General features: G+C 45.7%; 1 protein-coding gene across 3 annotated transcripts in view; it reads left to right on the top strand.

Annotated features, from left to right (window-relative positions):
• Mylk (myosin light chain kinase) overlaps window positions 1-12,049 on the top strand; it is a 224,230-nt gene that overhangs the window by 26,940 nt on the left and 185,241 nt on the right. For 2 of the 3 annotated variants that reach the window (XM_010618079.3, XM_010618089.3), the window contains exon 1: window positions 8,518-8,721. The exons of the other annotated variant lie outside the window; for it this stretch is intronic. The gene's annotated coding sequence lies outside the window, so the exon portion shown is untranslated. Of the gene's footprint in view, window positions 1-8,517; window positions 8,722-12,049 lie in introns of those variants that run through there. 3 annotated transcript variants of the gene reach the window in all.

Raw genomic sequence — 12,049 nt, 5'->3', positions numbered from 1 at the left:
GCATCATCTTTGGGTTACTGGTTTTTCAGGCATGTAGGATACAAGAGTTGTGAGGTCAAGGAGGCTTCCACCCAAATTTTAAAAGAAAGTCTGGGAGGCTGGACAGTGTGCCTTTGAGATGAGCAGTGTGTAAAGCTATGTGAGGCCTCACGTGCAGTGGAGATCTCAGGAAGTTGGAGAAGCCAGGAATGTGGGATGTCTGAGGAAAGTTGCTGTCAGTGAGCAGAGCCAACCTAAGAGAGAGGCCAGGAGGGCTGCAACTAGCAGTGCCATGGGGCAGGGATGTCAAAGCCCTTTGGAGTTCACATCTTGCCCCAAGCTGCTGGACGTGGAACTACAGGATTTTATTCCCCTTTATGGATTTTGGTCTTGCTTTGAACCCATTCATTTCTATATAGGGTTCTCTTTGCCAGTGATGGTGAACCTTTTAGAGCTTTCAGTGATAACAAACAGCCAGTTGAGGCATACATGACATGGTCTCACCATCACAGCTCTATGCCTTTGTATGTTGGAAGTGTTTAGCTTTCTCTTCTATTTTTACAGGGCTCACAGCTAAGAGTTTGCCTTGTGTCTCAGAGGAAACTTTGGATTTTGACTTTGTAGCAGTGCTGGAACTGTTAAAACTTTGGCAACTCAGAGATGGACTAAATGAATTTTTCAGAAAGAGAATTGAATGGGTCTTTAAGGGGCCAAGGCGGAATGTAATGGTTTATATCTAGAATGTTACCCAAAACTCTGTTGATCTTAGAGGCTGAGTTTTTGGAAGTTAACTGTGTCATGGGGATGCTATAGCTGACTTGCTTTTAGGAGGTGGGTCACTGAGGGGCATGACATGGAAGAATGTGTTCTTGTCTTCAGCTCTTCCATTCTTGTTCTGCTTTCTGGCTACCATGGTATGAGCAGGCTTCATCTGTACCATGCCCTCCCACCATGCTGTTTCTGTGTTGGAGTCAGCCAACCATGAACTGAAACTTCTAAAACTGTGAGCCAAAATAAGCCTGTCCTCCTTTAAATTGTGAGCATGGGATAGTGTGTCTCAGCAACAAGAAAGTATGACAGGTTCTGATGAACAAACAACAAGAGATTAAATCAAGCATAAGAGAAAACGATGGAAGCAAGAGATGTGGTAGTGTCAGATATGGTGGTCCACACTTGTAATCCCAGCTACTTAGGGAGACCAAGGCAGCCTGGCTACAAGTTAGAGGCCAGACGTGGGCAACTTACCAAGATTCTGTCTCATAATAAAGTAAACAGGGCTGGGTATATAGCTCAGTGGTAGAATATTTGCCTAAGTACACATGATCTTGAGATCCATCCCTAGTACTAAAAAAAAAAAAAAAAAAAAAAAAAAAAAAAAAAAAAAAAAAAAAAAAAAAAAAAGAAGAAGAAGAAGAATGAACAAGACATAGAGAAAGAATGAGAGTGAGAAAAAGAGAAATGGTAAATAAGATAAAAAATGTCTAAATAGAAGCACACACTCTAATGATAGGAAGTAAGTACATAAACCAGTAACATAGTCCTTTCTATCCAATACTGTGCTTTCATGTGACCTGCAGTGGAGTCGTTTTGTTTACACCGGCAGCATCAGAGACACTGCAGTGGCTACAATATCACTAGGTGATGGGAATGTTTCAGCTTCGTTATAATCTTATAACTGTTGTACAGGCAGTCCTTCCTTGACCAAAATATCATTATGTGCCACATGACTGTAGTTATCATTTGCTGAGTGCTTGCCCTGTGCTAGGCATTGTTAGAAATGACTTTGCATGTTACAATTACAATGTATTGGGTACTTTGGGTCTCAGCTTTGTGTTAGATACTTGAAGTTGCTTCTAATGACACACCCTACAGAATAGATTCACAGATGGGGAGTTGAGATTTCAAAGATAAAGCAAGTCACCAGAGTCATGCAAGAGAGTGACAGAGGCAGAGTTCTGACAACAAAGTGTGTGGTGTGCTCATTTCAACAAAGTCCACTGCTTTGCAGTTACCAGCTAACTTACTCTTTGACTGTAGCTTTATTATTGCTGTTGTTCTGGGTCTGGTGGTGACTACAGCTGTGCTTATCATTTAGGTTTTGACTTTACACTGGGATAAAATATAGTCTTTCTTCTCTGTCTCTAGCATAATCAGCCTTCCTGAAGATGGTATGGAGAAAACCCACCTGGCATTCGCACCTTCCCTCCTTTGTCATGTGGAGATACAGGATTCATTCCCTCCTCTTTCCCTTCTCTATACTCTTGCCACTTCTCTCGATGCTAATCAGGGCTGGAAGCAGCAGGAAAAATCCAGGACACTGTTTGCCAGGCCTTGGGTTTTAGCCAGAGGAGGCAGGTTGTATCAATGGGACTAATTAGAAAATAAGAGCAAATTTTCATCTCCATGCTGGAACCTGGAGGAATCCATAACCAGATTGCTCATGCCTCTGTGGTTTTCTTTGCTGTGCTATGAGGTGGAGGATTTGGAAAAGAAGAAACCCCAGGCCTCTCCGGAAGGGATGCTGCATTCCATCATGGATGTGCTAGGGACTTAGAGGTGATGGAGACTGTCTCTGGTCCCAGGGGTCCAGCAGGAACTGTGGACCATGTGACTGGTGGCATTCTTCACTTTTCTGTGTGTCCACATCACTGTAGCCTCCCCCCACCCAGTAGGTCCACAGTGCTTCCTGCTCCCCTTTCCTTGGGAGAACTGAATGCCTGAGGCATTCGCATGCAAGGGCAGAGTGCCTATAGAAGCACCTTCCTCCTTCCTTCTCTGCCACAGAAATATTGTGTTCCAGGAGAAACAGGTGTTGGATGCTGGCATCTCCCTTAAACTGTGTGAGAGGATCAGAGACCGCGTTTAGGAGCCTGGCCTGGGTACTTTCTCACAGTTGCCTATTTCCCTATCTTCAGGACCCAGGGATCCTTCTTGCTCAGTGTCCCCTGTGTCTGTCCTTTCAGCTTATCCCTACAGGGCCAGCTCCCTGCAGAAAACAGAGAAGCAGCACATACTCAGGCTAGCCCAGGGAGGAGTGGGACCATCAGCCAACGTGGAACTCAGTTTCTGAAGCACCTTCCAGGAAGCATGTGATCATCCTGGTCCTAAGGCTCATTTCCTTCCTGAGCCACCTTATCCTAGGGCTTTTCTAGGCATTCCTAATGACCAGCATTCAGGAGGAGGGAGGGGCGGGGCAGAGTCCTGACTGCAGAGAGGTGACCTTTTCCTTACTCCCCCTTCACCTTTCTGGGTCTCAATTGTTCTTTGGCTCCACAACACCAAGAGGATGCCCAGACTTAACCTGCTAGCCTCCTACTTTCTGATCCCCAAGATCCCCTAAGAGTTCTGTCTCACAGTGACTTGAGTTATTTAGTTCTAGTGGAATGAGGGGAAGAGTGTAGGGATTTGTCTTGATTACAGTCATCTTGTCATAACCACTGTTTTGCCTACAGGTGATCCTGGCACACATTCTAAAACCTATTGGACAAATAGTGCCATTAAGGGAGTTATCAAGTGTTTAATGCCATGGGTGTACTGTTTCCTAACTGATGTTTTCACATGTTAATAGTCTTTGAGAAAGGCCTGGTACATTCGGTAAATTCTGGCCCACCTTAGCGTACATATAAACCTCTTCCTCGAGCCTTAGAGTTGTGAGGATGGGGGACAGGGTCTCTCTGTCTTGCTGTCAAGACACATTTCTTCCCAAAAGTCCCCAGTTGCACTCTATGTAATGTTGGGTTTGTCTGTCTGTTCATTTTTTGGTCTCTCGGCACTTTCTCCCTTAAGCAGCCAATTCTTAGGCACTAAGGGGCACTGACTCCCCTATGCTCGTCCATCCTCTAGCGCTGTCTCCTGATTTCCCCATTGGTCCACAGTGTCTTCCTATTCAGAGCTTCTGACAGAAATTTAAAGACTAAAAACAACATCAATGACAGCAGTTCCGTGGATGGAGATTCTGTGCCAGAGACTGGGCTGCAGCTGCTTTTAATGCCTGTTGCTGGTCCTTATAACAGTACTGCAGGTAACAGGTGTTTGTGGTGGCCTTATTTTGTAGAGGAGCAAACTAAGACTTTTTGGAGATTGTCACTTGCCTCTGACCACACAGGTCAGCCGTGCAGAAAGCAGCACTTTGTCCTTCCTGAGGCGATGGCTTCTGCTCCCCAGATCTGTGTCCTGGGCTCCCAGGATGGAGGAATGGTCACCCCTTCCTGAGCACCCCTCTGGTCCAGGGCCCCCTGAGAATGGAGAGGCCAGGGAAGGAGGAGGAGGCATCTGAAAAGGGAGTGGTATAGAAACCCACTTGACCCCCCAAATTTACTTCTGTAGGGTGATAGGTGTTAAGAAAATGCACACATTAGGAATCTTGTTAAAGTATTACAATGTGCATTTTGCTAATTTAATTCCAATCTAGTTTCTGATTCTGGCTTTGGTTTCTTTGCCTGTTACTGTTACTGCAGACATCTTCTCTTGCCTCTTCTCCTTGGATCCCAAATGAAGCCCAAGTCCCAGCAGGCAGGGGCAACAGCAAGAAACTAGGCCCTGCCCATTCCCACTGTTAGCATGGGTGGGTGTGTTTGACTTGCTCAGTGTGTGTGTGTTACTGTGTGTGTGCACGTGTGCATGTGTGGCATTCCTTTTTAAGACAATTTAAAATAACTCCGCCAAAGATATGGGCCTTCAGCGTGTGTTGCCAAGTAGACGTGGCCCTCCCTCCTGCTGCTCTGCTCATGTGGCCTGGCTGATGTGGGCAACTCCCAGTTCCTTCTTTCATGTGTTTTCCAAGAGAAAAGGCCTAGGCTGCCTGGTGGCTGGGGGAAAAACTCAGCTGTGGGTGACAAGCACAGGCTGGCTTTGCATGCTTTCACTTGGGAACTAGATGCTGGATACAAGTTGCTTGGGGATGCTGGAAGAAAACCCAGCATGTACCCAGGGCAGGGCATTATTGTGCCCACTTCACAGACAGCAAGGCTGAAAAGCCCAGAGTAGAAAGAATTCTTGGGTTACAGGCCAAGTGTAGAGCCAGGACAGGCACTGTGTATCTGGAGCCAAACACTAGTGGGCCTTGGAAGGATAGAGTTGTTAGCTTTGTGACTTGTTCTCCTGCTCCTTTCCTCAAGATCTCTAACATTCATGAGATTCCTTATGCAACACAATTAAACACTGTCACAGTTGGAAGTGGTTGTGGCTGCCCACTGGGAACAAAAAGGTTAAAAGCCCCCCTGCTCTCTGTAGGTGGTAAGACAGCAACAGACCTTTTGATGTAAGGCTCATTCATTCCTCCCAATGACTCCTGATCCATCTTCTCTAAAATATTTGAATAGACCTCCTTATCACCAGCTATCTAAAGTGAAAGGCCTCAGCAAGCCAGAGAAAGATGCAACTGTAAACATATAATTTTAAAAGCAATGCAGCTGCTCCCAGAAGATCCACAAGGTGCCAGATGATCCAGGAAAAGACATTCTTTACTTGATCAGGTTTGCTGTCTAGAACCTGTCTTCATATCATCAACCCTTATAAAACTCAGTTTCTCACTCTGACAGCACAATTCCTTATCCTGGAAATTTGCTCACCTACTGTCCCCTTCAACAGCTTACTTTGGTCTAAATAAACAGTTGTCTTTCTCCATCCCTTGTCCTCTTTACAGCCAGCTGTCTCGCATGGCAGAAGTGACATTTTTTATTTCTTGACCCAGCCCTTTGCGTTCATGCATCCTGTGTTTACCGAGAGCTTATTATGCGCTCATCTGTATTCTGGGCATTGGGGAAATGTACTGAGTGAGACACAGAAGGCCTAAGGCCTAGTGTAGCTCAGGTTCCACTTGGGACACCAATGTTAATCAGATGAACACCTCATCATCATCGCCCCTGTGATACGCAGAATGAAGAAACTTAAAGGCTGTGACGAGCATACTCGGCCACCTCTCAGTGGGGCTAGAAGTTCTAGGCAGCTGTTTTGTATTTGGGTATTTTTTGTGTGTGTGAGCCTAAGTGTAGGAATTAAATTTTTTTTCCCCCTTTAGACTCTCACAGTTCCATTTTGCTGGTCTTGCAGGGTCATATTTAACATTCAGCACGTTAGCTGTTTATAGGTGCTTACTGTAACCTTAGGTTTCAGAGGCATAACTTCCATGTTTTTGTTCAAATCGTTGCTCCTGGTTCTGTCTGATTCCAAGTGACTTTCTAGCAATGTTGCCCACAGCCAGAAATTCTATCTGTGCTCCCCAGAGATGAAGAGTAGTGCTTCTTTGGTTCCTTCCTTTGTTAGATATAAACTGCGGGGACATCTTCATGGGCAAGGCCTTCAAGAGGTGTTCAGCCTGGGCCGAAGACTTAATTGACTTCAAGATATTTTCGTGAGCATCAGCCTCTGTCTCTGGAAGAAAACATGAAGTCAAGTTAGATTCACCCTCTCCCTCATTTGTCCCCTAAAGCTGCGCACCACTGTTCATTATAAAGCCACATTGCCCTTTCCACTTGTGTATTTTAAGAACAGAGGTGCTAGGTATAGTGACAGGTGTCTGTAGTCCCAGCTGCTTGAGAGGCAGGTGCTGGAGGATGTGGAGCTTGGGCCAACCTGGGCAATTTAGAACTTGTCCCTAAATTAAATTAACTAAATTTAAAAACAACGAAGAACAGAATAAGAATAGATGGTAACAGAGAAAGCTGGGAGATAGGCTAATGCAGGCTTCTCAAAGAACTCCTCGGAGAATCTCGGGGGTCCCTGAGACTCTTTCACAGTCCAGCTAGTCACTGAATTGCCCGGGTGGGACTCAAACTTGTGATCTTCTTGCCTTAACCTTCATGAGTGCTGGGATTACAGGCTTGTGCCATGTTTCTTTCACTTTTATCATTTCTCTGTGCTGTTGCATTACCCGACAGCTGCAAATACTCTGCTGTTCCAGTTACAAAACGGAACAAATGCTCTTATTACATTTTTCTCATTTCAGAAAATAGTTTTCTTTTAAAAATACTCACGTTGCTGGGCATATTGATGCAAGCTTGTAATCTTAGCTACCTGGAAGTCTGAGGCAGGGGGATCCCTTGAGCCCAAGGGATTGAGAACAGCTTGGGCAACATAGTGAGACCCTGTGTCAAAAAGAAAAATGATGTTAGCATATGGGCTTATTGTCGGTGTTTGTAAGTGAATTATGATTTCAGACACACTAATTTGTCTTTTTCAATTTTATGCTTTATTACTGCATATTTGTAGTATGTAATGATTACATTCCTCATGGGGCTTTGATACATGTACACATCTCAATTCTTATTTTCATCCCTGTCTCCTTCTGCCACCCCACCCCCCGCCATCTCTTGGTCACTTTCCCATTTGCAAAGGATCTATCTCCCTATCTTATTTTGCTCTTTATTTATATTTGAGTTTCTCATATGAGAGAAACCGTGCAATATTTAAGCTCAATGTGTCTGATTTATTTCACTTAATATTATGGTTTCAAGATGCATCCATTTTCCTACAAATGACTCAAATTTATATCACTTTATGGAAGAATAGTTCTCCATTGTAACACACTAATTTGTAATACACTTTTTGGGGGCAGTACTGGGGACTGAACTCAGGGCTCACATTGAGCTATATCCCTAGCCCTTTTTAGTTTTTATTTTGAGAGGGGGCCTCACTATATCACAAAGTTACCCAGGTTGGGCTCAAACTTGTGATCCTCTTTCTTTATACCTCCCAGAATGCTAGGATTACAGATATGCACCACCATGTCTGGTTTAGTATACTAAATTTTGCTAGCAACAACTCACAAACAAAAGCTCTTTGAAGTCCTTAGTAACTTTGAGGGGTATATAGCAGTTCTGATCCCCCAAAATGTTTGAGAACTACTGAGCTGCAGGATCAGGCGTCCCCTAAGTGTTGGGAGATTAGTAATTTCTCAAGAATCCATTATGATTCGAGCAAGCTTAAGTTCACTGCATTCCTAATTTAGATGTCCACAGTCTGTCCCAAGGTGCGAGCTTCACAGGATGAGTGTTTCCTTCGGAACTGGGTGGTCTAGCCTGAGTGTCACCTGCAGCCCCACTGTAGCAGCATGATCCAGGATGGATCCCAGGGCTCTCTGGGGTTCATGATCCATGTGAACCTAGCTAAGCCTCAGCCTGGTTCCTTCACTCCTGTTCCCACTCTATCCTGCTCCCCAGGGTTGCCTCCTAATTCTGGACATCATAAATACGGCTTCTTCAGCTTAAAGAACAAAGGGCTTGGTCTCAGGAGGCAAATGTCTAGTGAGCACTGCGTGGTAACCCCAGGCCAGATGTGCCAAGGGGTTGGAGTGGTGTTCCATGCCAGATGTGGAGTTGGGAGAGTAGTGTCCCATGCCAGGACTCAGCTCTCTGCTTGACAGGGTCCTCGCTCTGCTCAGTACTCAGTTGATTTTGCAGCTCTGAACATGTGAAAACCTGTGAACTTTGATTTCCTGTGGACTCCCCTGAGAGTCACTGTAGTGGCTGCCAGAGGTTTCAAAGGTCACCTCAGCTGGGAGGATTAGAACAACATTATCTCCCGAGTGAAGTTGGCTGCCTGGCAGAAGGCAAGTTGCAACATCTGCGAGCAGAGTTAGAACAAAGCCCCTTAACTTTTTCAGTCTGGCCCTGGACTCTGGCTCCTGCTCTCTCTATTCTCCCTTCTCACCAGACCTTGGACAGGAATCTCAGCAGGACAGTGGGGAAGTGCAAGCCGACTCTCGTCCTGCCTCCTGTGACAGCTGCTGGGAAGAGGCCTCAGGTGTGTCATGTGCCTGTGTGTGGCCCTGCCCCATTGTGCTTGGGTGGGTCGTGGCAAGTCATCCTGGTGTGGCCAGAGGAGCAGCTCCCAGTGGGATTAGGAGTGATTAGGGCATTTGTCAGGATCTGAGTGCACTGCCGGGAGGATTAAGGGGACAGAGTGGACTGTCAGTGCCCGGGGCATTTGCACTCGGGTAGTTTGGCCACCTCTGATGTGTGCTGGGACCAGGGGTACTTCTTTGCAGACTTCCAAGCCTGCTCGGGAGCCCTTTCCTGCAGGAAGGTTTGGTACTTCCAGGATGCCGTGCACATCTGTCCAGTGCTCAGGAACTGGTCATTCAAAGTGTGCGTACTTTGAATAGAGAAGGGGACTGTGCTGTGTAACTTGATCCCTGAGTTTCAACCCACCCCCAGTCTTTTTGTACTCCCTTTTGGCCACAGTTGAAAGTGATTTTTTCTGGGGTCAAGAGACAATTTTAAATGCTTTAGATCAAATTCAAGTCCATTTAAATCAGTGGTGCTTTGCGTGATTAATAATCATGTTACTTATGAAATTCCAGTTAGGGAGAGAACTTCCAACTCTTGGACCACTGCTCATTTGTGCCCCTTCCCTTCTGCTTTCCTCTTATGTCTCTGTCCTTTGATCCTCATTTATCTGACACCGAATGCAACCCCCTGGCTGGCTGTGTTTGATTTTAGCCAGTGAGCACTGCTGTGCTGAAAGAGAAAATGTTGTAATGCAGACATCACCTAACCCCTCTCTGTTTTTCTCTACCCAAACGTGGTCACTAGGCATGATGAAAGATTGGCCAGGAGCACGGAAGCTTTGACTTGATTTATTTTATATTAACATTTTCTCCAAGTATTTCGTGGCCATTAATTGGCAGTGTGGCAGTGGCAGGAACATTTGTGCTAACGATGGTGGTGGGCAGGGTGATGGGCTGAGAATGAGCCAAGTTGTTTGGGGTTGGCTGGTAAGGTTTGGTTCTGCCTGTGTGATGGTTGACTATCTCCGCCCCCTCCCCCCAGCACATCTCCCAAGGGACTGGAGATTTCCTTGCTGTACTGAGTGGCCTGTGCCTTTTCTGCCTGAAGCCAGCCTCTTCTAGGGGTAGATGGCTCCCTCCCATGTTCTTAAGGCCAAGTGTGTTCCTTTAGATGGGAGCATGGAGACTTCAGGAGATTTAGCTGGACCTCAGCAGATCTCAAATCAGGAGGATTTGTAGATAATCCTGGGGAATCTTTGTCTTCTAAAGCAGAAAGGGAAGGTTCCTTCTGTGCCTCTCTTCTCTGGCAACTCCCACGTCTTTCCTGTGGCATCTCCCATTACTGAGGATGGTGGGAAATGCCTCATTTTGGACCTTACAAGTCTCCAGGAAGGCAGCAGAGTATGAGTTTGCCATCAGATCTTAGTCGCAGTCTCAATTCTAGGCTATGTGACCTTGGACAAGCGTAGCTGGCTTTCTGAGCCTCTGTGACTTCATCTGAGAAAAAGCAGTAATCAGAGCTGCCAGCAGGATTGTGGGATTAGGTGAGGCTGTGCATAGCATGATGTCAGCCACATGCTCTGTGGTCAGTGGGCCTGAGGCCTCCTCCTGGCCTTTTTCTAGACTCTGACATCTACCGCCTTACCTGAAGATAATCAGGACGTCTCGGCTTCTTGTTGTCCTTGGTGATAGAGTCCAGGTCTGTAGGGCAGTGGGCTGGCTCTCTTGTGGGCCACCAGCAGCTCCCGCTTTCCTGAATGCCTATTATGCTGTACTGTGGTCTTATACACACTTCATTTGATTCCTCCCTTCCTCCTTGTGAGGTGGGTAGAATTCCCACCAACAAAAAGCAGAGGCCAAGAGAACGGAAGTACAGTACCTAGCCCAGTGCACACATAGAAAGTGCCAGTGCCCCTGGATTTGTGGCAGGATCACAAAAGTCTGATCCTCATCTTACCAGCCCTGCCTCATCCTCAGCTCTGGTTCTGACTTGTGTCTGTTACCTCACCTCAGAGGCAGAGGAGGAGGCAGAAGGAGCAGCATTCCCACTGGGCTGTGGTCCTAGGTAGCTATGCAAGACATATTCCTCTCTCGCCCTCTTGTACTGTCCCTACCATACATCATATCGCGCAAATACAAACACACATAACACACACCCCGACACACATAATTCACTGCCCTCTTCCTAGCACTTAGCTTCGCCTAGATGCTCAGTAAATTGAGGGAATGAATATATTCAGATTGTTGCCATTAAAAGTATATAAGAGTCACATACACACATACATATATATGAATGAAAAGATGTACCTGTGCTTTCATATTTATTCAGTATTATTTACAGTAGCCAAGGTAATCAACTGTGGTGTCCCTCTGTGGCTGATAAATAAAGTATTATGTGTGTGTGTGTGTGTGTGTGTGTGTGTGTGTATTGTGTAATATTACCCATAAAAATAATGAAATCATGTCATTTTTGACAAACATACATATATATGAATGAAAAGATGTACCTGTGCTTTCATATTTATTCAGTATTATTTACAGTAGCCAAGGTAATCAACTGTGGTGTCCCTCTGTGGCTGATAAATAAAGTATTATGTGTGTGTGTGTGTGTGTGTGTGTGTGTGTGTATTGTGTAATATTACCCATAAAAATAATGAAATCATGTCATTTTTGACAAAATAATTAGAACTGGAGGTTGTCATGTTCAGTGAAGCAAGTCAGGCACAGAAAGAGAAGCACCACACATTCTCATTCATATGTGGAAGCTAGAAAAGTCTACTGTACAGAAAGGGAACAGACTAGGGATAATTCTAGAGGAGGAGAGGTAGCTAAGGGATATAGAGGAAGGCTGCATCACCAGCATGGTTTTGATCAGCCTTCTGCTGCTGTGTCAGAACATCTGGAAAAAATCAACTAGGAAAAATGTGTTTTGGCTCACAGATTTAGAAATTGTGGTCTGTGATCATTGGCTCCATTGCCCTTGAGCCTGTGGTGAGGCAGAGCATCATGGTGGGGAGCGTGTGGCAGGCTGACTGCTCACCTCATGGTGGTGTGCAGTGAACAGTGAGAGAAGAAGGGCCCAACATCCTCTTTAGGGCATGCCCCCTATGACCTCAATTCCTTCCACTAGGCCCCACCTCTTAAAGGTTGCATCACCACCTGAGAGCCCCACAAGCTTGCAACCAATCCTTTAACCTCTTTAACCAACCATTCCCTGGCCGTCTTACATCTTTAACACATGAGCTCTTGAGGCACATTTCAGATCCAAATCATAGCAGATACCAAGATACAGTTAGATGGCAGGAATAGTATTCCATAGTGTAGCAGGGTAATTATAGCGCT

This window comes from Fukomys damarensis, unplaced genomic scaffold (assembly GCF_012274545.1).
Source record: "Fukomys damarensis isolate Sample0158 unplaced genomic scaffold, DMR_v1.0_HiC HiC_scaffold_24, whole genome shotgun sequence".
Lineage (NCBI taxonomy): Eukaryota > Metazoa > Chordata > Mammalia > Rodentia > Bathyergidae > Fukomys > Fukomys damarensis.
This window is presented reverse-complemented; position numbering and strand designations above follow the sequence as displayed.